This window comes from Cebus imitator, unplaced genomic scaffold (assembly GCF_001604975.1).
Source record: "Cebus imitator isolate Cc_AM_T3 unplaced genomic scaffold, Cebus_imitator-1.0 Scaffold85, whole genome shotgun sequence".
Lineage (NCBI taxonomy): Eukaryota > Metazoa > Chordata > Mammalia > Primates > Cebidae > Cebus > Cebus imitator.
The window spans coordinates 6,602,674-6,630,441 of NW_016107400.1; the positions used below are offsets into that span (position 1 = coordinate 6,602,674).

Genomic DNA, 27,768 nt, shown 5'->3' on the forward strand with positions numbered 1-27,768 from the left:
TTTTGTTAATTGTGTTGTTGATATTTTTTATACCTTGTTTGATTTTTATTTTGCTTGATTGTTCTATTACTAAAAGAGTTGTGTTCAAGTCTCCTATTATGATTCTGGAATTTTTTCCTTTTAGTTTTCTCAATTTTTGGTTTGTATATTTTGAATCAATGTTATTATTACAAAATATACTTGATATCTCCTTGGTGAACTGATCCTTTTGCCATTTTAAAAGGTATCTGTATATCTCAAATAATGCTTCCTGCATTAAAGCCTACTTTGCCTGATGTAAATATACCAGTTTTTTTTCGATTAATGTTTTGTGGTGTGTGTGTGTGGGTGGGTGGGTGTGTGTGTATTATATGTTTTATAGAATGTTTTATGGTGTGTGTATATAAAGACTGAAAGGGAAAAGGGGGAATATATATATAGCATAAACATAGAATCATATATAAAGTAATATAAATATATATACTTCAAAAATAACATTTTATGTATATATGTATATTTTCCCCCTTTTCCCTTTCAGTCTTTCTGCAGCCTTACATTTAGAGTGTGTCTTTTATAAGCATAATATTTAATACAGTCTGACAATATTTGATTTTTAATTTGAACATTTAGACCATTTACATTTTATATAATTGCTGATAGATTTGAGTTTATATCTACCACTTCCTATTATTTTCCATTTGTCCCATGTGTTTTACATTCCTTTTTCTCTTTATTATTGCCTTTTGGGGATCACTTAAGTATATTTTATTATTTCATATCCCTTTCTACTAATTAGTCATGTATTGTTTTTATTATTTTTACATTGATTCTAGAGATTGCAGCATGCATCTTTGAATTTTAGAATTTAATATATTAGTACTTTTATTACTTTTTAAATAACCCTAGGTTCTTAAACATTCTAGTTCCATTTCCTCATCCTATGATACACATTGTAATTTTACATGTCATTTAAACTACATTATGATAATGCTTCATATAATCAGCATGTACTTAGATTTAATAATATACTTACCCTTTCTGTTGTTTTTCATTCTTTCTTACGTTTTCACATTTCCATATGAAATTTTTTTTTTCTCTCTAAAGAATGTCTTTTATTATTTAGTTTAGATCTGCTGGAAATATGTCTTAAGATACTTCTATTTCAATCTGGGCACAGTGGCACATACCTATAGTCCCAGCTATTCAGGCGGCTGAGGCGGGAGGATTGCTTGAGCTTAAGACTTCAAGTCCAGTCTGGGCAACATCATGAGATCCCATCTCTGGAAAAAAAAATCTTTATTTTACATTTATTCTTGGAGAATGTTTTCGCTAGGTATAGAATTTAAAACTGGCTCTTTTCTTTCAGCATTTTAAAGATAACATCCAACTGTTCTTCTTCCATCATTTTTGTTGATTCCATCAGTCTTATTGTGGCTCTTTTGAAATCTTATTGTTGCCTTTTTGTAATCTGTATGATTTTAGATTTTCTCTTTCTCTTTGATTTTCAGCAGTGTGACTGACTGTGATGTTCGTGTGTGTGTGTGTGTGTGTGTGTGTGTATCTTGGTTGGTGTTTGTTTACTTCTTGGCCCTTTAACTTGATGTTTTTCATCAGTATTGGAATATTCGTGTCCATTCTCTGCCCTATCCTTTCTCTCCTTTCATCCTGGACTTTGACTATATGTATGTTAGACCTTGGTACTGTGTCCTCTGTCTCTGACACTCTCTTCTGTACTCTCTGTCTCTTTTGCTCTTTATGCTGTAGTCTGATTTTTCTCAATAATCTGTTTTCCAGCTCACTAATTTGCCTTCCAACTGCTTCCAATCTGCTGCTAAGCCATGTATTATTAAAGTATTGTATTTTAAATAAACTTTTAATTTAAAAAGTAAATAATAGTTAGAATAATTTTAGATGTATAGAAAAGTTGCAGAGGATAGACTTCCCAATTACCCTTCACTCAGTTTCCCCTATTATTAACCTGTTCCATGACCATATACACTTGTCAAAATGAAGAAATTAATTAGTGCTGTATTGTTAACGAAACTCCAGTCTTCATTTGAATTTTCCTTTTTTTCCCTGATGTTCTTTATGTATTCCAGGATCTCATGCAGGATACCAAATTATATTCAGTTGTCATGTTTCCTGAGTCTCCTCTGGTTTATGACAATTTCTCAGTCTTTTCTTATTTTTCATGATCTTGGCAGTTTTGAGAAGTACTGGCCAAGCGCTTGGTAGAATGTCCTTCAACTTGGGAATTATTGTATATTTAATTCTAAAGCTTTCATTTGCTTTATTTATTATTTATTTATTTATTTTGAGACAAGGGTCTTGCTCTGTCACCCAAGCTGAAGTGTAGTGGTGCAATCATAGCTCACTGTAGCCTTGAACTCCTGGCCTCAAACAATCCTCCTACCTCAGTCTCCTGAGAAGCTGGGATCGCAGGTTCATGCCACAAAGCCTGGCTAATTTTTAACATTTTTGTAGAGGTGAGGTCTCACTGTGTTGCCCCAGGTGGCCTTGAACTCCTGGCCTCAAGTGATCAGCCTACCTCAGCCTCCCAAAGTGTTGGGATTACAGGTGTGAGCCACTGTACACAGTCGGTTTCTTTTCTGTGGTCAATAGTTCTTTGGTGAAACTCTCTGCATTGTCATCCTTTCTCCCCTCTTTTAAACATCTTAATCAGTTATTTTAAAGTTCACGTGTGTCTGAATAACCTGTGGAGCTGCCCTCTTGTCTGTTTCTTTTTCTTTGTTTTTTTAGCAGGGTCTAGTTTTGTCACCCAGGCTGTAGTACAGTGGTGCAGTCATAGCTCACTGCAGACTCAACCTCCCAGGCTCAAGCTATCCTCCCACCTCAGTCCCCTCTGTAGCTTGGACTATAGATGTGCATCGCTACACCCCACTAATTTTTGTATTTTTTGTAGAGATGGGGCTTTACTATGTTGTCCAGGCTGGTCTTGAACTCCTGAGCTCAACCCGTCTGCCCATGCTGTCCTCCCAAAGTGCTGAGATTACAGGCATGCACCACCACACCTGACTGTTTTTTGCTTCTGGTTCTATTTCTTCGCATGTTTGGAAGTTTTGTTTGAATTTTAGTTGATTCCTTGCTAAATTAGAGCTGTTGGGCAAGTGCGGTGGCTTGCACCTATAATCCCAGCATTTTGGTAGGCCAAAATGGGCAGATGGCTTGAGGTCAGGAGTTTGAGACCATTCTGGCCAACCCTATCTCTACCAAAAATACAAAAATTAGCCTGGTGTGGTGGTGCATGCCTGTAATCCCAGGTACTCAGAAGGTTGAGGCACGAGAACCGCTTGAACCCAGGAGGCAGAGGTTGCAGTGAGCCGAGATTACACCACTGTATTCTGGCCTGGATGACAGAGCAAGACTCCATCTCAAAAAAAAAAAAAAAAAAAAAAGAGAGAGAGAGAGAGAGAGAGAGAGAACTGTGGAAGAGGTTATTTTCCATGTGGGTTGGATTCACCCTTCCAGTGGTGACCACGCTCAATGTGTGCTGGTTTATTTCTGGTTCATTTCCACTCCTATGTTATAGAGGTTTCCAACTCTGAGGCTGAAGACTTGCTAGGGGCCCTGCTTTTAACTGAGTCCTGAGCACCAATTTTTGTTTCTTTAGCACCGTGAGCCTGACAAAGCCTCTCCTCTGATTTCTGTTTTGTGTCTCAACCTCTGTAGTGCGATTGGTAGAGCCTCAAGAGAAAAATCAGTGCCTACTGTTGAGTTCACTTCTTTGCCCTTCCATTTGGCCCCTCAAGTCCTGCCTTCCCTGGAAGCTTTGATTCCTAGCCCCAAGAATAAGCCTCAAGCTCTGTTGGCTTCCCTATTTCTTAACAGCTACCCAGTTAAAAAACAAACAAACAAACAAACAAACAAACAAAAAACAGCTGCCCTCTGTCTGGCTTCTTAGTCCCTTGACCTGTGTTGAGAATTGATTTCTGGCCCAAAGGAAAAAAAAAAAAAAGCACACAGAATATTGGACTTAATTCTAATTCCTTCAAATTCCAATTTCTTAAAAAATAACTTTTTATCTGGCTTTTATAGTTGCTCTCAGTGGGAGTGTTGAGCTTCTACAAGCTACTTTATCATTGCCTCAAGTGGTTTGATATTAAATAAAAATATAAAATACAAAATAGATTTAGAATTGTATAATTATGTAAAAATTGAATGTTAATATGGAAAAAGACCAGAAGGTGAATGTACAAATGAAAGCATTTATTTAATTTTGGGATAAGATCTAAGGTAATATTTGCTTTGGTTAAAAAAATATTTTTAAAGAAGACTGTTGAGAGCATTGGTGATACAGTGAGGAGTGGCCATGTGTCTTTCAGGTCCTGGTAGGGGAACCTGAAAACTTTGGGGACTGAAGATAGTGAAGTAAAGGTTACTGAGTATTCTGCTAGAACATTATGGAGATATTGATATAAATATTGATATAAAATAAGAGCCAATAGTAACAAAGTAACACATAGTGAATGTTTACCATATGCCAGACGTTCTATTAATTCATAATTATTGCAACATTCTTATGAGCCAACATCCTTATCATTAAACAAGGAGACTGAGTTACCAAGAAGTTAGATAACTTTCAGGTCACACAGCTGCTCCATGACAGAGCCAATCTGCCAGGATCTCTGGGTTTAAGCTCCTCACCATCACGCTTCACTAATTTGGTGAAGAAAGTGGCTTTAGCTCAGATAAGGTTACATGGAATTCCGGAGGTGCCATGTTAGAGAACATTTTGGTCCAGTCCCCGTGTCCTGGGGCAGATGAAGCAGATGGCCTCAGAACAGCTTGTTTTTAAATCAATCAAGACTCTGACTTTTTTCAACTGCTGGATTCCTGCTTCCCAGAGTGAGACAGTGAAGTTTGTCCAGAAAGAGGCTGAGCACTGGGGACGAGTAATGTGCTGTGTATACAGTGTTTAAAACAGTGCCTGGGGCTGAGCATGGTGGCACACGTCTATAATCCCACCTCTTTGGGAGGCCATGGTGGGAAGATTGCTTGAGCCCAGGAGTCTGATTTTAGCCTGCAACATAGTAAGAGCCCGTTTCTACAAAAAATGTTAAAAAGTAGCCAGGCATGGTGGTACACCTATAGTCCCAGCTACTTGGGAGTCTGAGGTGGGAGGATCACTTGAATCCCAAAGGTCAAAGCTGCAGTGAACCGTGATTGCACCACTGTACTCCAGCCTGAATAACAAAGGAAGATCCTGTATCAAATTAAAACAAAACAAACAAACAAACCCATTCCTGGCATATAGTATGTGCTCAGTAAAAGTTGTCATTTTTTACTATCATCACATCATCAGAGCCTAGATCCAATCACAAAACCTGTATATTCTGTCTGGGCTGGAGGTCTTAGGATTCTTCTCCATTCCCAAAGGATACTCCCAAGATGATGTGATTTGTGGCCATTCACTCCCTCCTTAGGTGTGTGGCTCACACTGTGCTGGGCTATGGATCACCACGGTCAATACAACAAATACATGAATAATTACAACAAAGTGTTAGAACTGCTGTGCCAGACACAAGAGCAAGGTATCCTTGGAAACCAGGGAAGGGACATTAACTCATACTGGGATTGGGGCTTGCAATGGTTTTAGGGCATGGAGAGAGGGAAACATCTCATTCATCCATTTACCAATTCATTCCTCGTGTGTTGACCACCTACTGTGTGCTGGACACTTACTGGGGCTAGGAATACAAAAATGGGCACCCTAGTAACAGACCCTGCTCTTATGAAGCTTTTCATCTTGCAGGAAACCAGAGTGGTTTTTTGTTGTTGTTTTTTTTTTTTGGAGACAGGTCTTGCTCTGTTGTCCAGGCTAGGGTACAGTGAAACAATCTCAGCTTACTGCAACCTCTGCCTCCTGGGTTCAAGAGATTCTCATATCTCAGCCTCCCAAGTAGCAAGAATTACAGGCACATGCCACCACTCCTGGCTAATTTTTGTATTTTTAGTAGAGACGGGTTTTTGCCATCTTGGCCAGGCTGATCTCAAACTCCTGACCTCAAGTGATTCACCTGCCTCAGCTTCCCAAAGTGCTGCATGAGCCGTTGCACCCAGCCTCAAAACCAGGGAATTTAAGGACATTTGAAAATCATCTATTAAGTAACTATGAAATACATAGAAAATAGTATCCCAGGCACTTAGTAGAACAGAATATAATAATGACTAGGAGTTGTTGAGTGTAAAACAGGTTGCAGTCTTTATGACACATATAATAGCATGAATTATAGCTCTTCAGCCCTTTCAGCAACCTTATGAGGGAACACCTGCTATTCTGATATTACAGATGAGGAAACTGAGGCTCAGAGAGGTTAAGTCATCCTCCAAGGCTACACAGCTAGAAAGTGGTATCACTTTGAACCCAAACTCAGGTCCTGATCCTGAGGCCAAGCCTTTAGCCAAAAAAATTAGGAAGTCACAGCCCTTCCCATAATGAGCTCTATTTAATATAACAGAACAAGTAAAGCAAGTACATATATCTCTAAAGTATACTGTACCACTGAAGATAAGAAAGGAACAATCCTGTGGTGGGTCAGATGACGTCATGAAAGGCTTTCGGAAACAGGTGGCCCTTAGAGATCTAACTAGAAGGATGAATGGGCTTTGGGCCAAAGGCCAAGGGAGGGAACTCTCTGGGTAAAGGGTAATGCACACTGTGACCTGAAGAGGGAGCTCAAAACTCCTCTCCACTCCAGGGTGGATGTGAGGATGTGAGTTAAGGACTTGGATGCAGGTCCTGGGGCTTTCGGAGCCAGGGGAGGAGCTTAATGACTTCTTCATCATGATACACCCTAAGCCTTCTCTCTTGGTGTTCCATTCGAGGCTTACTTCACCTTCAGACCTCTCAGAACTCTGCATGGTTGGCATGGTAAGAGAAGCCAGTGCTATGTCTTCTCTGCATTACTTTGAAAACAAACATGGCTGGGCATGGTGGCTCATGCCTGTAATCCTAAAACTTTGGGAAGCCAAGGTGGGTGGATTTCTTGAGCTCAGGTGTTTGAGACCAGCTTCAGCAATGTTGTGAGACTCAGACTCCAAAAAAAAAAAAAAAAAAAAAATGAAAACAAAAGAGACAAACAACAAAAGAAAACCAAAAACCAGGACTGGGGAAAGGGAGTAAGAGGAGCCCATCTAACCTTCCAGTTTCCACCGATTCTAAAGTGTATCCAGAATTGAGAATGCTGGTCTAGCTCAACTCAACAGGGCCGGTGGTTCTATTTATGATTGGGGGTAAAGGTCCTAGGGTTAAAAAGAGAGTGAGTATCTGCCTGGCTTGTCCACTGTACACGTGTCTCTGGGCAGTAGCTGTTGGACATGGTCCTGGACACTAGATCCTGTCTGTCTCCTCCTGTGGAGGCAGGAACTTACAGGGAACAAATGGCAACCAAGCATAGCTGGAGTCTAGCCTACATCATGTAAGGAGATGGTGCAGGGAAGGCTGGAAGTTATGATGGGGGCCCAAGAAGGCGTTGAGTTGCGGTAACCATGACCAAGGCCTTGTGGAGTTAATGATCACAGCGGACACATTCTGGAGGAGTTGTCGGCATCACTGGGCCCCACTCCAGGATCTCAGCAAGGATGTTATTATCATCATGAGGGTGCCCGATTCAGGTTGCTGCTTGTTTATGGGCTGATTGCAATTTGGATGGACTTTAACCCCTTCTCTGTCTCCCTTTCGTTTTTTAAAACTTGCTGAGGTGAAATTCACGTGACTTAAAATGATCTGTTTCAGAGTGAACAGTTCAGTGGCATTTAGACATTTTCAGTGTTGTGCAACCACCACTCCTATTTGGTTCCAAAACATTTCCATCACTCCAAAATAAAACCCCATACTGATTAAGCAGTGACTACCCATTCCGGCCTCCTCCCGGCCCCTGGCAACTGTCAATCTGCTTTCGGTTTTAATGTTTTTGAGACAGGGTGTTACTAACACCCGGGCTGGAGTGCAGTGGCATGATCCTAGTTCACTGCAGCCTGGAACTCCTGAGCTCAAGTAATCCTCCCACATCTGCCTCCTGAGTAGCTGGGACTACAGGCGTGTACCGCCATGCTCAGATAATTATTATTTTTATTTTTTGTAAAGATGGGGGTCTCTAACTCCTGGCCTCAAGTGATCCTCCCACCTCAGCTTCCCAAAGAGCTGGGATTATAGCCGTAAGCCACCACACCCAGCCAAGCTGTTTTCTTTAACTCTCTCTCTCTCTATTTTTTTCAAAACAGTTTCCCTCTTGTTCCCCCGGCTGGAGTGCAATGGCACCATCTCGGCTCACTGCGACCCCACCTCCTGGGTACAAGTGTTTCTCCTGCCTCTGCCCCCAAGTAGCTGGGATTACAGGCATGTGCCACCAGGCCCGGCTAATTTTTGTATTTTTAACAGAAATGGAGATTCACCATGTTGGCCAGGCTGGTGTCGACCTCCTTACCTCAGGTGATCCACCCGCCTCGGCCTCCCAAAGCCCTGAGATTACAGGCGTGAGCCACCATGCCCGGCCTCTCTCTTTTATCTTAAAAATAAAACTATTCAGTACCTCAGGTATGTCTTACTATAAAAAAGGAAGTATTTATGCAGTGCTCAGTCATCTGGATCAGAGATGATTATCAAAACATCAAAACATCTCTATGCCAAGTGGCAACTAAGAAATGCCCCCAGGTGTCCTCTGCCTCTCTAGCCTTGTTAGTTTCTTCTCCCAGAGCCCTTGGATGTGATCCGATAATGAAAAGGTGAATGTCTATTTCAGTGGTAGCCTTCACATCTACTCCAGGACTTTGGCTGTGTCCTTTCTGATGGATAAACCGCTTGCTAAATATTTTCACTATCAGCCCTGTGAGGAAAGTCAGGATTAGAATTCTTGTATCTATCAGAACCTCTCCTAAAGATGGCCTCCCATTGCCCACCTGTTTGAATCCTACCTGCCTTAAACATTTTTACTATTTTTATTTCTTTTTTAGAAACAGGATCTTGCTCTGTCGCCCAGGCTGGAGTGTAGTGGCCCAATCATGGCTCTGCAGCCTCAGACTTCTGGGCTTAAGTGATCCTCCTGCCTCCCTTGAGTTACTGGGCTTACAGGTGAATGCCATCATGTCTGGCTAATCGTAAACATTGTTTTTGTAGAGACAAGGTCTTGCTGTGTTGCCCAGGCTAATCGTGAATTCCTGGCCTCAAGAGATCCTCCCTCCTTGGCTTCCCAAAGTGCTGGGATTACAGGTGTGAGCCACTGCACCCAGCCCATTTTTTAAAATGTCTTAGTCTAAAGTTGAATATTCACCCCCTAGCCACCAAATCATATTTCTCAATGAATGACATGCTGACTTTACCTAAAATGTGCGCAGTGTCCCTTCTGAGATGGAAATATGCTCTTTTGGGGATAAATATGTTGATCTTCTCCAGAAAGAGTCCAAGACAGCTGATGATAGCTTTTATTTGTTCACTATTGAAGAGGAAGTGATGTGTTGAAGACAGACCTCGAAGTTACTGGCATAGAACATTCGACCATGGTTATGGATTTTGTAAGGGGCACCCTAAGAGGGAAAAATATTCTGACCCTGATGGGTCTTCTGAGGCAGTGTGACATCGTGGCTAAGAGTGCAGCCTTTGGAGGGACACAGCGAGGGTTCAAATCCCATTCTACTGTTATCAGCTCTGTACCTTGGACAAGTCACTCAACCCCCTCAGCTCTCAGTTCCACGTCAGTAAAATGGGGAAAACAGTAACACTCACATCATAAGGTTCTTGTAAGGATTCAATGAGATAATACATGTGCAGCCCTTAGAATAGTGTTTGGCTCATATAGTAAGAGCTCATTCACCGTTAACTATTATTATTTCATCTATTTTCTATCATATTTTGGAATAAAACATTTTGGCTTGCTGAAAAAGAACCAAGAGAACATGTATTTAAAATCAGTAGGCAACAGTGAGTCAGTGAGGATGTTCTGAGAGTAGGAATGACATGATAAGATCTGCATTCTGGGAAGATTAATTTGTCTGAAGCTTATAGGGTGACCTGAAAGGAAGAGACGGGGAGGGGAGGGAAATCTGTCAGGAGGATGATGCAATGGTCTAAGCTGCTTTGTGCAATATGGGAGCCACTAGCCACGTGGGGCTATTTAAATTTAAATTAAGGAGCTGGACATGGTGGCTCACCTGTGTAATCCCAGCACTTTGGGAGGCCAAGGTGGGAGGACTGCTTGAGGCCAGGAGTTTGAGACCAGTCTGAGCAACATAGCGAAAACTTGCCTCTACAAAAAATAAAATTAGCCAAATGTGGTGGCATATGCCTATAGTCCCAGCTACTTGGGAGGCTGAGGTGGAAGGCTCACGTGATCCCAAGACGTTGAGACTAGTGAGCCATGATGGCACCACTGCACTCCAGCCTGGCAACAGAGCAAGATCCTATCTCAAAAAAGTGTATTTAGGCCGGGCGTGGTGGCTCATGCTTGTAATCTCAGCACTTTGGGAAGCCAAGGCAGGCGGATCACAAGGTCAAGAGGTTGAGACCAACCTGGCCAACATGGTGAAGCCCTGTCTCTACTAAAAATACAAAAAAATTAGCTGGGCCTGGTGTCGCGCGCCTGTAGTCCCAGCTACTCAGGAGGATGAGGCAGGAGAATTGCTTGAACCCGGGAGGCGGAGGTTGCAGTGGGCCAAGGTCACACCACTGCACTCCAGCCTGGTGCCTGGTGACGGAGTGAAAATGCAAAACTCAATTTTTTCAACACAATAGCCACATTTCAAGTATTCAGTGGCCTCATGTGGCTAGTGGTTACTGTATTTGACAGCAAACATTTCCATTAGTTTAGAAAGTTCTATCGGACAGTGTAACTGTAATAGATCCACTGCCCAATGCGCGCAGCGGGTCAATACACTAAGACACTGGGTTGCAGCAGAGAAACAGCTTTAATTGAAGGGAGGAGATAGGAGGAAACGTCAAATCCACCTCCCAGAGGAGTCTGGGGCTAGGATTTTTAAGGGTTTTGCAGTGGGCTGAAGTGTGGAGATTGCTGATTGGTGGAAGAGAGCAGGGTGGAGTTATGGGACAGAGAAATAAAGAAGCTGTGTTCTTTTGCTGATTCAATTCCTCTGTTGGGGGAGGGGTCTTTCAACTGGTTGACATCAGCTATACTGCTGGAATTCAGGATCTGCTTAAGCAATTCTTAAAAAAAGCCCTATGATTCTAATGTCAGAAATCCTATCTACAGGAACGACGAGGTCGCAAATGGTCAGTATCTAGTGCTACCTGACTTTCAGTTGCAAGGAAGTGTGTCAAAGTATAGCCTGATTAATGCTGAATTGTAGCTATATTTCTGTCCAGAATTCTTGCTACCCTTGTGAGGCTGGCTTCAACAGCACTGGTCAAAAGCAAGGGTTTTCATACCTAAGTGTACATCAGAGTCATCCGGAAGGTGTGCTAAAATGCAGGTTGCTGGGTTCTCTCCTCGATTCAGCAGATCTGGGCAGGGCCTGAGATCGTGCATTTCTAATGAGTTCCCAGGTGATGCTGCTAGTCTGGGGCACATCCTTTGAGAACCACTCTCTGCAACAGCACTTCTCAGCCTTGGTGTGAGGGAAAGGGGAGTTGTTTGGAGTATGTTAAAAGCTTTATTTTTATGCCCCAGCTAAGCCCACTTGGGATTTGGGCTTAGCCTCTTTCCATAACACCTCTTTCCAGGATTGGCAGGTTAGGGACACGTTTGTGGGCTTCTGTTTCTTGTGGGTGAGATGTACAGGAGTGCTTTTGTTTTTTCTGGTTAAAAGAGGTGAAAATTGGGGCTAATTCAGACTATGGAGAGCAGAGGGGTAAATTGTGGAGCAAAAAGGGGGGCGTTATCTACTTCTTCATCCACTCTCTCTTTCACTCTGGAGCTCAGCTTTTGGGGTCTGATGGAGAGAAAGTGGAGACAGAAGCTTTCAGAACTGAGAAGTCAGAACTTGCTGGCTTTGTTCCTCACTCATACCTTGACAACTTTCTCCCTAAGGCAGTGGATGACTCATGTCTAGCTACATGGTCTAGGGGGAGGAGCCTCAGGGTACAAGTGACAGAATTCAATGAAGTACAAAGTGAGAGAAACAGGCACTTCAAACCTCACTGTATTACCTTGCTACAAATGTGCCTTAACTCATTGTTTGAGTTGCAGAAGGAAGCGGAGCAGGGCTTGCTCTCAGGGAGCTGGAGGATAGCATCTGCTGGTGGTCAGGGTCCCTGGAATATTCACCTCTGTCTGAGCAGAGTTTGGAATATCAGGCCTCTGAATAGGATGGGGACTGTACGGGAACTCTCCCTATCTCAGCTGTGTACCCCTTTTTAGATGGCCATTGGATTTGTATTTGCATCTCAGTGTAGTTATTCTTCCAGAACACTCCAGCAGTGCTTCTGTGCCTGCTGAAAAATAGCTGCAGCTCTCTCCTGAAGTGGCTCTTCCCGTGGTCCCAACTGCTCCCCTGGGATCCTCGCCGGACCTTCCCATAGTCTGCCAAGTAAAGTTAACACCTGGGCATATCAGGGGGCCTCTAGGACCCTGTTCCAGTGCTGAGCACAGCATCAGTACTGGTTAGCTTACACTTGGGCTATGCCATTTGGAAGTATTTGAAGGTGTGTGTGTGTGTGTGTGTGTGTGTGTGTGTGTGTGTGTACAGTGGTGAAGAATAGAGGGATATAGGATGAGGAGGATTCAGCAGGTGCCTTGAGATATGGATAGTTTGGGAAAATTATGATAAAAAGAAAATGGGAAAGATGCCAGTTTCCTTCAAGCTGGTTAAGACCCATTACTTTACTCATCCATCCACTTAACCCACATATCCATCCATCCATGCGTTCATCTCTCCATCCATCCATCCATCCATCCCATCCATTCATCCATCTGTCTAACCCACCCATCCATCCATCTAATCATGTACGCATTTAGGATAAATGTATCTAGCAGTCTCTCTTTTAGTGCTTTTGTGCGACTGAGGATGTTTGACAATAAAAGAAGGAAACATTCTTCTGCTGGGACCCCTTAGAGCAGATGTTTTCTTCTCCCTTCATCCCTGAACAACAGTAGAAGAAACAGAAAACTTCTCTTCAAATGGTAGCCTTTTTCTCTGACTGTCTGAGGAACACGGTCTATGAATGTGCCTATCTGTTTTTAAAAGTACTTTGAATTCCATGATTCAGTGCTGTGGTTAATGTAGACAGGGCTCTTCTATAAAAGCAGGGAGCCTATTGAAGATATGAGAAAATATGCACTGTTTCTCTGGAGAAGGGAGGTAAACCCGCCTTCCTCAGAGCTGGGGAGGCTTTTGTCCCAAGCTTGTGAAAATTAAACCCATCACTTAGCACTCTTACTGAGCAGATTGCAGGGCTTCTGGCCCTATGCTGCTTGGGTTGTGCAAGAGCTGCCGACAGACAGTTTTGATTGAATGTCCAAATTAAGCCGCCAAGTAGCAGCTCTGCAGCTCCAGGGACTCCATGTTAGTATTTATGTCACATCTTTAGAAATAATCACATTGCAAAGCAGCACCCAGAGCCATGTCTGCAGCCGCTGCAGCGAGGGGGAGGGGGCCGTTGAACATCTCCTGCCTTCGTGCTTCATGCTGTATTTACTCAGCTCCCAGGCAAGGATGGGGCCCCATGGCACGCTATCCTGGTTCCTGTCCCAAGGATGCGAGTGAGGAATTGGTAAACTTCGTCTGTCCTTGTTTTCACTTAACTTGAGGCATAAGGTGATCTCCAAACAAGAAATAAAGCTAACTTCTTGGGTGCCCGACTCCCAAACCATCTGTCCTAGGCATACAGAAAGACCCTCAGGGCCAATCTGAGGGGAACAGATGTTTATGGGGGCAGGTTTACTCTTGTTTTTCCAAGCTGGTCTGAAGAGCTCCTTTTCCTTCTGCATCAAACTCTGAAAACTCTGCTGTGCGTGAGGAAAGTACCAAGTGTTGCACCCCCAGTGAGATCCACTGGTGACTTTGCCCATGCCAGTGGGGGATGCTGGTTATTAAGAGACTGGGCTTGTGAGAGCTCAAAGGGAGACTAACCCAGATCTTCCCTGTTGAGGGAAATGATCTCTGGACTTGTGGGGTTGTGGTTGTGTGGAGTCAGAGTCAGTGTGTCAGTGTGGAGCAACCCTGGGAATTGTAAGACCCTGAATAACCAGGGAAACCTCTGTAGAAAATAGTTGACACTCAACTGCGTTTCAGGGTTCATGCAACCTCCAAGATTCAAAGTTTCTGGATCCCAGGAGGAGGACTCAGTTACTGAGCATAAAAGTTGCATGGTTTTGGCAGTGATGCAAAACTCTCAGAACTCTGAATATCAGCTGAACTGAACTTGGGGCATCCACGTTGTGTCCAGTTCCAGTTTGTTAAGAATTCGGTGCACAAGACCAGCCCCCCTTTTCCACAATGATTTCTTTCTCTCAGATTTAGAGTAACATTTTTTTTTTTCTAACTAAAAATGTAATTCATGCTCAATTGAGACCATATATTGAATGCCTCCTTCTTCCAAATTCCCATTGAAGTGACGAAGAGATTAAAAATGGAAAATATTGTTCAGGGTGACAAACCAGAAAAGTGGTATCAATCAGATGCCAGAATCTTTGAGGAATTTTTCTAAGATACAATTCAGACGATCCAAGCTGATTTCATGTCCTCTTTTCCAACATCTAAGCCTCTTATGCAATACTTTTAAAAAATGTAATTGCGTTGATTGATACTTTCCAAACAATGTTAAATTACAATGGTGATGGGAGGCATTCTTAATTCGACTGTGGCCTTAATAGATATACCTCTAGAGTTTTACCGGTAAACAGGATGAAGGCTGTTGGTATATTTATGACATCAAGAAAAGCATTCATTTATTTCTATTTTTCTTTTCTTTTTTTTTTTGAGACAGAGTGTCGCTCTGTTGCCCAGGCTGGAGTGCAATGGTGCAATCTCAGCTCACTGCAACCTTCACCTCCCAGGTTCAAGTGATTCTCCTCCCTCAGCTTCCTGAGTAGCTGAGATTACAGGCGCGCACCACTATGCCACTAACTTTTGTATTTTTAGTAGAGGTGGGGTTTCACCATGGTGGTCATGCTGATCTCAAATTCCTGACCTCGTGATTCACCCGCCTTGGCATCCCAAAGTGCTGGAATTACAGACGTGAGCCACCGTGCCTGACCTTATTTCTATTTTTCTAAGTATTAAAAGGACAAACGGTTATTGAATTTTGTCAGTTGACTTTTTCGTCATTTTTGAGATAATTACATAGTTTTTCCTCTTTGACCTAGTTTAATAGTGAAACATATTATTAATAGATTTTCTAAAATTATGAAAGATTTTTATTTGAAGAGTGTGTGATTGGTTTCCAGCTTTTGAAAGATCACTTCGGTGGGGGAGTCAAGGAAGGGCTGAGTAGAAGACTGGAGAAGGATCTTAATTTCACCAGGAGAGGAAAAGTGAGTGCCCAAGCAGCAATCATATGAGCAGCTGCTGTTTATGAATCACTCATCACCTGCTCGGCACAATACCAGGCTTCAAATATAACTTAATAATCACAGTAATTCTATGGCACACTTACTATTGTTCAGATGGTAGCGGTATGAATAGTAGAGAAGGACTCAGGTACACAAAACGAGAAAGAGGCAGATCAAACAGCACGTGACTGTAGATTGCACCAAAGGGAGGAGACAGAGTGATTCCCAGATTCTTACTTGGGCAGTTGGATGGATGGTTAAACCATCACTAAGACTGATATTGAAAGACAGGGAGGAGACATGGTGGTGGTGAGGGGTGGGGAGCAGGAGGAGAATAAGTGTCGATGGACATGTTGAGTTTGGTTTACCTATGGGATATCCAGTACAAGGGCAATCATACATACAGTCGTACAGCTCAGTAAAGAGGTGTGGGTAGGAGTTGTCAGTATTTAGGTAGAAGTCAAATCATAAGAGTAGTGCCCTTGGGAAAATGTAGAAACTAACAAACAAACTTCTGAATAATCCATGGTTTAGTTCAAAGAGGAAGTCTCAAGGGAAATGAGAACATATTTTGAACTAAAAGAAAATAAAAGCATAACACATTATTCTTTGTGGAATCTATATTAAAAAGTGCTTAAGATGAAATTTATATTGGTATATTCCACCAAACACTTAAAGATGAAATAATACTGATTCTCCTAAAGAGTAGATGAGAAGGGAAGATGGAACGTTTTTCAACCTATTTTATGAGGCTAGCATTACCCTCATACCAAAATCAGATTAAAATAGTGTAAGAAAACCGCAGGCAAATATCGCAAATATTTTCTTCCTGTTTGTAGTTTGTCTTTTGCAGAACAAATGTTTTTAAACTATAATAAAGTACAATTTATCATTTTTTCCTTTTATAGGTCATGTTTTAGTGTCATATATAAGAACTCTTTGTAAAAATAAATATAAAGATCTTCAGTGACACATTAGCAAATGAAATCCAGCAATATATAAATGAAAAAATGCACTCCAACCAAATGAGTTTTATCCTGAGAATGCAAGTCTGGCTTAATAATTTAAAAAAATCAACCAATGTAATTTACCATATTAATAAGCTAAAGAAAAAAATGAACATATCAGTTGATGCAGAAAATATTGGGCAAAATTCAATATTCATTTATGATGAAAGTTCTCAGCACACTAGATATAGAAGGGAACTTTCCTGACCCAATAACAAGTATCTACCAAAAACCTGTAACATACTTAATGCTGAAAGACTGCATGCTTTCCCATTAAGCTATGAAATAAAACTAGGATATTCACTCTCCCCAGCCCTATTCAACATCATATTAGAAGAGCTAACCAGCACAATAAGACAATAAAAATTTTTTAAGTCATATGGGGCTGGGCACAGAGGCTCATGCCTGTAATCCCAGCACTTTGGGAGGCTGAGGTGTGTGGATCATTTGAAGTCAGGAGTTTGAAACCTGTCCAGCCAACATGGTGAAACCCCACATCTACTAAAAATGCGAAAATTAGCCCGGCATGGTGGCAGGTGCTTGTAGTCTCAGCTACTTGGGAGGCTGAGGCAGGAGAATTGCTTGAACCTGGGAGGTGGAGGTTGCAGTGAGCTGAGATTGCATACTGCAGTCCAGCCGGGGTGACAGAGTGAGACTTCATTTCAAAAAATAATTATAAAATAAAAAATAAAAGACATATGAAATGGAAAGGAAAACAACAAAACTGTTTCTATACACAGAAAATATTATTGTTTATATAGAAAATCCACAAGAATCTACCAAGAAATTTCTAGAAATGAGTGAGTTTAGCTAGGTTGCAGCATACAAGGTCAACACACAAAAATCAATTGTGTTTCTATATATTAACAACCAGAAATCAAAATTTTAAAAACTACTTACAGTAGCTCCAAAACAAAGGAAATATTTAGGTATAAATCTAACAGCACATGTCTAGAATCGATATGCTAAAAATTCCAAAACACTGAAAGAAATCAAAGAATACCTAAATAAATGAAGAGATAAATCATGTACGTGAATTGGAAGACTCAGACCAGTTAAGATAGCAAGTCTTACAGACTGATTTATAGGCAAATCCCAGCAGGATTTTTTGTAGATTTGGACACAGTGATTCTAAAACTTATATAGAAGGGCAATGAATCCAAAATGGCCAAAACAATTCTTAAGATGAAGAATAAAGTTGAAAGGATTACAGTACCCAATTTTAAGACTTACTATATAAAGCTTCAGTAATCAAATGTAATATTGGTGACAGGATAGATACATAAACCAATGGAACAGAATAGAGAATTCAGAAATAGACCCAAACAAATACAGCCCATTGATTTTCAACAAAAGTGCAAATACAATGAAATGGAAAAAGGATAGTCTTTCAACAAATGTTGCTGGAATGATTAGACTTTCATATGAAAACAAACTGAACCTTGACCTCCATCTCACACCTTTTAAAAGAATTAACTCAAAATAGGTCACAGAGGAAAATATAAAGGTATAAAATTTCAGAAAACACAGGAGAAAATCTTTATGACCTGTAGTTATACAAAGAATTCTTAGGCATGACACTTAAAAACACGACCCATAAAATAAAAAAGAAGTGATAGATTGTACTTTAATAAAGTTTAAAAACTTTTGTTTTGCAAAAGACAAACTATAAACTGGAAGAAGATATTTGCAAATCACATATCTGACAAAGGACTGGTATCCAACTCATTATATTGGAACTCTTAGACTCATTTGTATAGAGACGACGTTACTTAAAATGTAATCTAAAAACCTGAACAAACACTTTACCAAAGATAATACAAGGATGGCCAATACATTCATAGAAAGATATTCAATATCACTAGAAATTGGGGAAATGCAAATTAAAACCACAATGAGATACCATTACACACTTACTAGAATGGCTAAAATAATGATGAGAATGAAATAAATAGTGTTGATATGGTGTGCTAGTGAGTATGCAGAACAAAAGGAACTCTAATTCATCACCGTGGGAATGCAAAATGGTACAGCCACTCTGGGAAAGTGTGGCAGTTTCTTTTCTTTTCTTTTTTGAGATGGAGCCTTGCTCTGTCACCCAGGCTGGAGTGCAGTGGCTCAATCTTGGCTCACTGCAACCTCCACCTCTTGGGTTCAAGCAATTCTCCTGCCTCAGCCTCCCGAGTAGCTGGGACTACAGGCACGTGCCACCATGCCTGGCTAATTTTTGTATTTTTAGTGGAGACGGTGTTTCACTGTATTGGCCAGGATGGTTTCGATCTCCTGACCTCATGATTCTCCCACCTTGGCCTCCCAAAGTGCTGGGATTACAGGTGTGAGCCACTGCGCCTGGCCGGCAGTTTCTTATAAAGCCAAACAAACTTTTACATATAACTGATTGATCCCACTCCTAGTTATTTATCTTTAAGAAATGAAACTTTATCCTCACACAAGAACTTTTGAGTATTTATATCGTCTCTATTTGTAATCACTAAAAATTGAAAACCACTCAAAGATTCTTTAACAGGCCAATAGATAAACCTTGCCATACATAAAATATTACTCTGCAATAAAAAAGAATTAACTATTTATACACACAACAACGTGGATGACCCTCAAAGGCCTTTGCTGAGAAAGAGAAACCAGTCTCAAAAGGTTTTCTTATTGTATGATTCCATTTAGGTATTATTCTTGAAAAGATAATACTGTAGTGATGAGAAACAGATTGGTGGTTGCCAAGGGCTGAGAATGAGATGAGGATGTGACTATAGAGGAAAAGTAAGAGGAATTTTTCCAGGGTGATAGAACTGTTCTGCATTCTGATTGTGCAATAATTGCATGAATCTATACATGCATTAAAATGTATAAATTTTTGCACAAGACTGTGCACCAAAAAGTCAATTTTACTGCATGTAAACAAATAAATGCTATAAGCAGAAAATAAACTAATAAAAGACACATGGACACACAGAGTAAGAAAGACAGAGAAGAAGGCAGTAGTCCAAGGTGAAGAGGGAACTGAGTAAGAGGAAAGCAGATGCTAGAAGCATCATATTATGATACTAAAAAGTAATCTAAAACAGTAGGCTAAATCAAAGTGCATAGAAGCAGTAGACAGAGGGGTGCCTACTGCGGAAAATCTAATATATACGTTATAAAAATATATAATATCAAAGATTAATTTATATATATATAAATATACAATATCAAAGATCAATGGATGAGTGAGATGGAGGTAGGAATCAGATGGAAGCCTCAAGAATTGAAATCTTGAAATTGCTTCCATAAGGAATGGAAAATTAACTAGGGACACCCAAAAGGGTTGACAAGCCATGTGTGGAACCTTGCTGTGGTTGGAATCATGGGTGAATAGTGGCATGAAGGCCCCAGTGTGACGCTTTCCCCTAGTAAGTAATATGGAAACAAGCCTAAGGAGTGCTACCAATGGGGATGTCAGGGGAAAGGGACAAATAAATAAATATCATCACTAAAAAAATGACAGCTGTAGAGGACAAATGGCACTTACCCGTGGGTAAATGGGTATCAGATATTCCCAGAGAAAAGCCCAGAGCAAATGGAAAAGCACCTACACTCTATTCAAAGTAGAGTTCAAGACAAATATATAAGTAAAGTCTGGGGATAAAAAGTAATCATGAACCTAAGATCAAAATGCATAAAGCAAAAACTAGAAATGAAAGGAGAAATTTACAGAAATACCGTAACGGAAGGGCCAGTCTTTGACACATAAAAGAGTGTAAGAAAATGGATATAGATAACTTAAATAATATAATGAGTGAATATAAAATACCTCTCTATCTAGAATGCTGAACCTTCAATAAGAGAATTCGCTTTTTTCTTTAGTATTCACAAAATTGGTGATATATTAACTTGCTAAGGAAACCTCTTTAAATTCCCTCCAAAATGCCCCTAGAAATTGCTTAGCCCACATTTTCCAATAAAAATAAAACAGAACTAGAAATTAATGACAAAAACATATAATATCAAAGATCAATGGCTGAGTGGGATGGAAGTAGGAATCGGATGGGAGCCTCAAGAATTAAAATCTTGAAATTGCTTCTATAAGGAATGGGAAATTAACTAGGGATTTCCAATAGGGTTGACAAGCCATGTGCAGGACCTTGCTGTGGTTGGAATCATGGGTGTATAGTGGCATGAAGGCCCCATGTGTGACACTTTCCCCTAGGGACACTCTCTAGAGCAAATTTCACTCATGGTTGAGGGTATCCACACAGGATGTTGAAGAGACAGGAAGGTAAGGATATTTAAGCCACTGGTCAGAAGTGATTGAATGGCTTTTCCATATGAGAAGGGGTAGGGAGGAAGTGAAACTGTAGCAGTGCACTGATGGACCAGAGAAAATTCGAGAGTTGAGGAACTGGAGGGTTTGATGAAGTGAAAAAAAAAAAAAAAAAAAGAAAGCCAGGTAAAGGGAGCAGAGACATAAAAGGTTAAACTATCATCACTCGGGAGTTCAGAGGAGATTCCATTCCAGGTAGAACTCCAAATGCCTGTATCGGAGCGGAGAGGAGGTCATAAGAAAAATAGATGATACAGTTGCCTTCACATCGTCTATTATTCTCAGACCTCGTCCAAGATTCATTTGTATGAAAATCACATTGGAGGGATACTCATTTAGCCATGGAATTCATCTTGATTGTTACATAATTTGGTCTAAATCCTCTGAAAGGAGAAAGGAACTCAACATTTGTTGAGCCTCTGCCATGTGCCTTACATTTCACGTTGACACTATTATCCCCTGTGACTAGGGCAGTCATATAATTTATTGTTAAAATTTGGACTCTGAAGGGCAAGAGGACAACAGTTCTAAATTGAGATTGTCTTGGGCCAACTGGGATGGATGGTCACCCTCACTGTTATCCAAGAGCCCATTTGCGCTGTCTATAGGTTTGTGAGAATTTGGGGGTGGGGAGACCAAGGCCCAGAGAAGTCATTTGAGTAAGATCACCCAGTTAGTGAGCTTTCCAGCAGAGGTAGGACTGACAACTGTGTCTGCCTAACTCCGAAGTCCAGCCATTGCTAACTTAGTTCCTGATTCACCACATTAGCTATCCACCATTGTTTCACTAGCTGTGGCTTGACAGGCTCTCTTCTTGACAGACACTGTGACAGTCCCAGCTGGAAGTCTGTCTCAACACAGATAATTAGATGTGTGATAACTGTACCACTGTGAGCAGTGACAGGAAGCCAGCTGTTCTAGGAGCCTTTGGGACCACGATGTGCTCGGGACAACTTCGATGCTGGTTGTGGGCTGCCCAAAGGCCCCATGTTTGCTGGCTTTGTAATCAGAGCCCGTCAGGTGAAGATTATGCAGTATGGCCAGTTACAGAGGCTGGGAGGGGATTCTGAGGGATTCCAGGGCTCATAAAAGCCACAGCATCAGAGAACTTTGGGGGGGTCAGAAACCCCCAGGGTTAGAAGAACTTACAAGTAAACAGGAATTGTCACAAATCTAGATTGTAGAGCAAAGGGCTAAAGAAGCTTCCAGCTGAGGATGGTATGGCAGGGCAGGGGGGTTAAGCAAAGGACCAGGTAAATTGTCAGCCACCAATAGATGACTGGATCAGGAGAGGGGCAGGGCACGGCAGTGAAAATAGGTTGATATTTCTGAAATGATTCATCTGTTTAGTGTCTCCCTCCAACCCCAATGAGGGCATGTGCTGCTGATGGTGTCCAGCTGACCTCAGTGAGGTTATCCTGGGTCTGTGTGTTACCACGGAGCTCATTTTCTGGACTCTATGATACAAACCAAAAGTTTTAAAGCATCACCCTGCAGATCCAGTTGCTCTATAAATAAAGTCTTTGGGGGGACAGGATGGGGTCTCTGAAAGCCAGGGCACTAAATAGATGCTTAGAAACTGTCAAAGCACAACTGGTTTGTAAATTGCTTTAATAACACAATTAATACAAGAATACATTCTCTTTGTCAGAAATTTAAACTGTGATGGATAAAGCTAAAATATTTACTCATAATCCTCAAATCAGATTCCTATACCTGTTCCTCAGAGGTGGCCATTATTTGAAATTAATTTTGGGTATATCTTTTCAGACTCTTTTCTATATATTCACATTCATATATAACCTTGTAGAAAATGTGTTTTACTGTTCCTTTCTTTTAAAGATTTGGAGAGCCTTTAACAATTTTTTATTCTGATATAATCTCGAAATGACAGAAAATTGGCAATAATAGTAAAAAAAACTTCTATATACTCTTTACCGGATTTACTAATTGTTTATATCTTGCCCCATTTGGTTTAGCATTTTCTCTACTAATATATTTTTATGTATGTGCACAGTTTTTTTTTTCCTGATCCACCTGAAAGTAAGTTGGGGTCATGGTTTCCACTTATCTCAAAATATTTCAGTTTGTATTTCCCAAGAACAAGAATATTCTTAGTACATTTATTTAAATGAGGAAATGCAACGTTGACCCAGTGCTATTATCTGAGAGTTCAGCTCCAGATTTCACTAATTGAACCACTAATGCCTTCACACCTTTTTCTTAAATGAAGTGGTATTATATTGCCCTCGTCTTTTTTCAGCATTGCTTCATCTTGCTTTTTTCAACACGTTTCTGCATATAGATAGCCCAATGTTATCGGCATGGACAAAGTACGCCCTGTAAAAATGCGCAGTGAATTATCTACTGCTTTTCCCATTGATGGGCACTCAGGTTACTTCCTGCTTTTATCATTGCACACACCCTTAGGCTGAATGATAGTGGGTGCTACTTTGGATTAATGTTCTTTTTTTTTTCTTAATAAATCCTTAATTGGAATGAATTACTGTTTTGAGGACACACAGTGAGGACAAAGCAAGACTCACAATATTGAGGAAATTTCCTTCAAAAGGAATTAATAAAGAGATGCTCCTGATTCTCACAATGTGTGATCAGGGTATGAAAGCAGCACCATTATTCCGAGTTTCCCAAAAGATAATTGTATCTTCTTAGAAAGAAAAAAATTAAGGAAGTTCTTGGTGAAGAACAATTATTAGGAAAATAGTTAACATGCATGCCCTCTTTTTACGGATTCGATGCTGTCTTAGGGAACTTGGACCAGGATGCAGAAACAGGCCTCACTTGCTCTGAAAACACTTAGTTGGAAATAGGCAGACCTCAGTTTGCACCAAGGGCCCCATGCCCAAGGCAAGCACTGTTCTCTGGACCAGGACACGCTTCTCCCGTACACTTAGCAAACTTCCACCAGAGGGGACGTTTGCTATTTCTGCTTTGTGTGAAGCATTTGGTACCATCTGGGCTGGCTGGGTTTCAACAAAGATAGTAAAGAAACATTTATCAAGAAAAATCAAAGTCGGTCTCGCCAAGTGTGGTCTAGAGAGATTTGCTTCCGCGATACATATGCGGCTTTCTTGCTGCTGGGAAACACGACTTGACTTTGAGATGCTTCAGGAGGGACAGCCCTTTGGATCTTAGCCTGCAGCTACTGTCAACTGCTCGTAATAGAGTGTTTTAGTAGCCAGAGCTCTTGGAGATGTGGATGCCAGCAGTCTCAGGATCCATTCCACGGCATTCTGTTCCACGGAATGTTTTGGCCCCTTTGGTGGAGAATAAGCTCAAAAGGACAAAAGTAGAAGAAAGGGCCTATGAGGGTGAGGGGAGAGGTGGAGTCATGCCTCAGTGAGGAATGTTTGGCTCTGCGATGCTTAGATGCCCAAGAAAAGGCCATTATTGGCTGTACACAGTGGCTCCCACAAGTAATCCCAGCACTTTGGGAGGTCAAATCTGGAGGATTGCTGCTGGCCAGAAGTTTGAGACCAGCCTGGGTAATATAGTGAGATTCCATTTCTACAAAAACTTTTTAAAAGTTAGCTGCGTGTAGAGGCACATGCCTGTAGTCCCAGCTATTCAGGGGACTGAGGTGGTAGCATCGCTTGAGCCCGAGAGATCAAGGCTGCAGTGAGCTGTGATTGCGCCACTGCACTCCAGCAAGACCATGTCTTAAAAAAAAATTTACTCTTAAACCATGAGTCTTGAGATTGACAGCTTCAAAATACAACACCCTTGTCCAGGAAAGAGCACTCTATAAAAGCTGTAAATTCTTTAAATTTACAATAGCAGACCTTTTTCCAGCGACTGTCCTTGTAGTGTCAGTTAATAAGACTGGGGCGGAGGAGGGGGAGTAGCCTTGCCAGGGAGAAGAAAGATGAGCTGTTTCCTCTTGCCTCTGTTTTGCCAATCAACCAGACAGACAAGCTTCTGGCGCTTCTGAGTGTCTCTGTCCTCTGTGTGTGCAGCTCACTGTGTGATAGATGTGTCACTCCAAGATCCCAGCCTAGAAAAGATATATAAATAATAGTACATGTTATTTTCCTTGGAAGTCTCGAGAAATGAAAGTAACAGTTAGGGATTATATTCTATGGGGAAAATGCATGAGTATTTTGAGAAATTATTATTCTCCAGAACAAGGTTACTTAATGTGTGTCTTATAGACTGGCAGCATCAGCATCACATGGAAACACATTAGAAAAGCATATGGACAGGTCTCACTGTCAGACTTAGGGAATCAGAATCTATCTGTGAGGGTGGGTGCCATAGATCTGTGTTTCATGAGCCCTCTGAGTAGTTTTTATGCACACTAAGGTTTAAGAAGCTCTCCTGTGGAAGGGTTCAAGTAAACATCAAATGCATTGTTAAGAAGAAAACCACGGGTGGTTCCCTCTGATGTCAGTCCATTTGGAAATGGTTAAGTCTTCATAATAAAAATAGACAAATAGGCAAGGCACGATGGCTCACACCTGTAAACCTAGCACTTTGGGAGGTCAAGGCTGGAGGATCACTCCCATCCAGGAGCTTGAAACCAGCCTGGGCAACATAGAGAGACCCCCAATTCTACAAAAAAAATTTTTTTCAAAAATTAGGTAGGCATGGGTTGGGAAGCACCTGTAGTTTCAGCTACTTGGGAGGCTGAGGTGGGAGGATCACTTGAGTCTGGGAGGTTGAGGCTGCAGTGAGCCATGATCATGCCACTGCACTCCAGCCTGGATGACAGAGTGAGACTGTCACTCACAGACACACATACACAGACACACACACACAACAAATGTAGTGAAAGAGGGCACTGAATATGAATAAGAATAATAGTGAACTAGCAGTAATATATAGTGGTTAACATTTATTATTTTCTAAGTTCCAGGTTCTGTGCTAAATATGTATATTGTTCATCCACGTTTACTCTTGTAACAATCTATTTTATTGATCAAGCAATTGAGGTTCAAATGTCAGAAGTAACTGCTTGGTAAGATGCAGACCCTGGCATCTTGTAGCCCTGTATCCATGACACTATATGGCCTGTCTTCGGGACAAGATTCACATTTTATTTCGTCCCCTGTATCCCCAGGGCCTAGCAGAATGCTTAGCACTTAGTAGGGACTTGCTTGTTGAACTTAATTCATCAAGGCCCAAATCTTGCTTTTGGTGTAAGAATGAGATGCAGCTTGCGAGCTGAGATGGAAGATGAATTCAGCCTGTGGAAATACAGAAGACGGTGCCAACATTGCTGGAGTGCCGGAAAAAATGTCAGCATAGAATAAGTTACAACTCGCATCCTGGTAGCCAGTTCAGTGCTTCTCCCATCTCATTTATTTGGTCTCAACCCCTTACTAGCTGTATGGTTTTGGGCAAGTCAGTCTTATTTTTTTTTTTCCAGCAATGGTCAGCTGTTTGAGTGTGGGAAAAGGACAGAGTGAGAAAGGATAGATATTTGAATTTAAGTAGGGCTGGGTTATTGTGGGATAAGTAAAATAGAAAGAAAGAGGGGCAAGGGAGTTGAGGGTCTTTCCAAGGGAGCAGTTAAAATGCATCATAAAATCTAATCTGGGGATGAATAGAGTAAAAGCAAGAGGGAATAGGGAGATCTAGAGAATGTGTTGGGTACAAGGGACTGATTGGTAGAGAATGGTCTGATGAATAGGGGAAGAGTTATTGCACAGAATAATGGAGCTAATGAACTGGAAAAATAGAAATTGGTGTAAGATAGTAGGGTACTTGAAACTGAGATTGAGAAAGTGGTGTAATTCCTGGGATAATAGGCTCCAGAGCATGACCATGGGAGATGACTGTGATTGGCAGTGAGCAAAGGTTGCAGGAAGTGAGGGGGTGCTTTACCTCCTACTTTCCCATATTCTTTCTTCTAATCTGTTTTTCTTGTCATCTTGAATTTACAAAATTTCTGGTTTTATTTATGCTGTGGATACTTTTCCAGTCTTTTCCCTATGGGCTGTCTGGGTGCAGGTTATGGAATGATACATGGATAATAGGTGCATCTTGGTTTAGAGGGTAACTCTTTATTTCTTACTGCACTTATGGAACACAAGAAAAAAAGTGTTGAATAATGGCTGTGGTAATGGGTATCTTTGTCTTATTCCTGTCTTTAATGGAATTGCATTTATCATGAACCATTGTGCTGTTATTTCAGATAGCCTTTATCCTGTTAAAAGAGTTCTCTACTATTTCTAGATAACTGCAATGGTCTTATGGTTTTCTTCTTTAATCTATAAATATAATGAATATATCAAAAATAGATTTCTCAAGGTTGAACCATCTTTGCATTCTTCATAGGAGTCATTATGTATTCACCTTTTAGCAGATAGTTAAAGTCGATTGGATTCAATATATTACTGTGGATTGTTCTATTGTAAGTGAGATGATTGACATTGTATCCTTAAGAGCTGTACAACTCTCATTTTCTAGTCTACTTCTACTGACTACCTGCATTACTGGTTTCGGAATTGATTCCTAATTAGTTGCTTCCTGTTTCTCCAGGCTGATGATTTAGTCTCCCTCATCCTTTCTACGGCCAGTTGCATCTTCACTGCTGATTCCCTGCCTCCTTTTCTCCTCTAAGTTCATCTTATAGCCTCCTTTACCTGGGTGTTCTGGACTGAGGGTGGAGCCTAGCTGTAATGCTACCAACATTTTTCCAGCCTTTTCTCTATGGGCTGTCTGGGTGCTGGTTATGGGTGATATATGGATAATAGGTGCACCTTGGTTTAGAGAGTAATTCTTCCTTTCTTTTCTAGCTTTTTCTTTTTGAGTGGAGGTAAAATTAACATTACATAAAATTAACCATTAACCGTTTTTAAATGTACAATTCAGTGACATTTATTGAATATTCACAGTGTTAGACAACCATCATCTCTATTAGTTTTCAGAACTTTTCACCACCTCTAAAAGAGACCTTGTACTCATTAAGCAGTCACTTCCCATTCCCTTTCCCTCCAGCCTCTGACAACTATTAATAGTAGTCTACTTTCTGTCTATG

General features: G+C 41.0%; 1 protein-coding gene across 4 annotated transcripts in view; it reads left to right on the forward strand.

Moving 5' to 3' along the window:
* PRKCB (protein kinase C beta) overlaps positions 1–27,768 on the forward strand; it is a 388,392-nt gene that overhangs the window by 229,391 nt on the left and 131,233 nt on the right. The window lies entirely within an intron of this gene.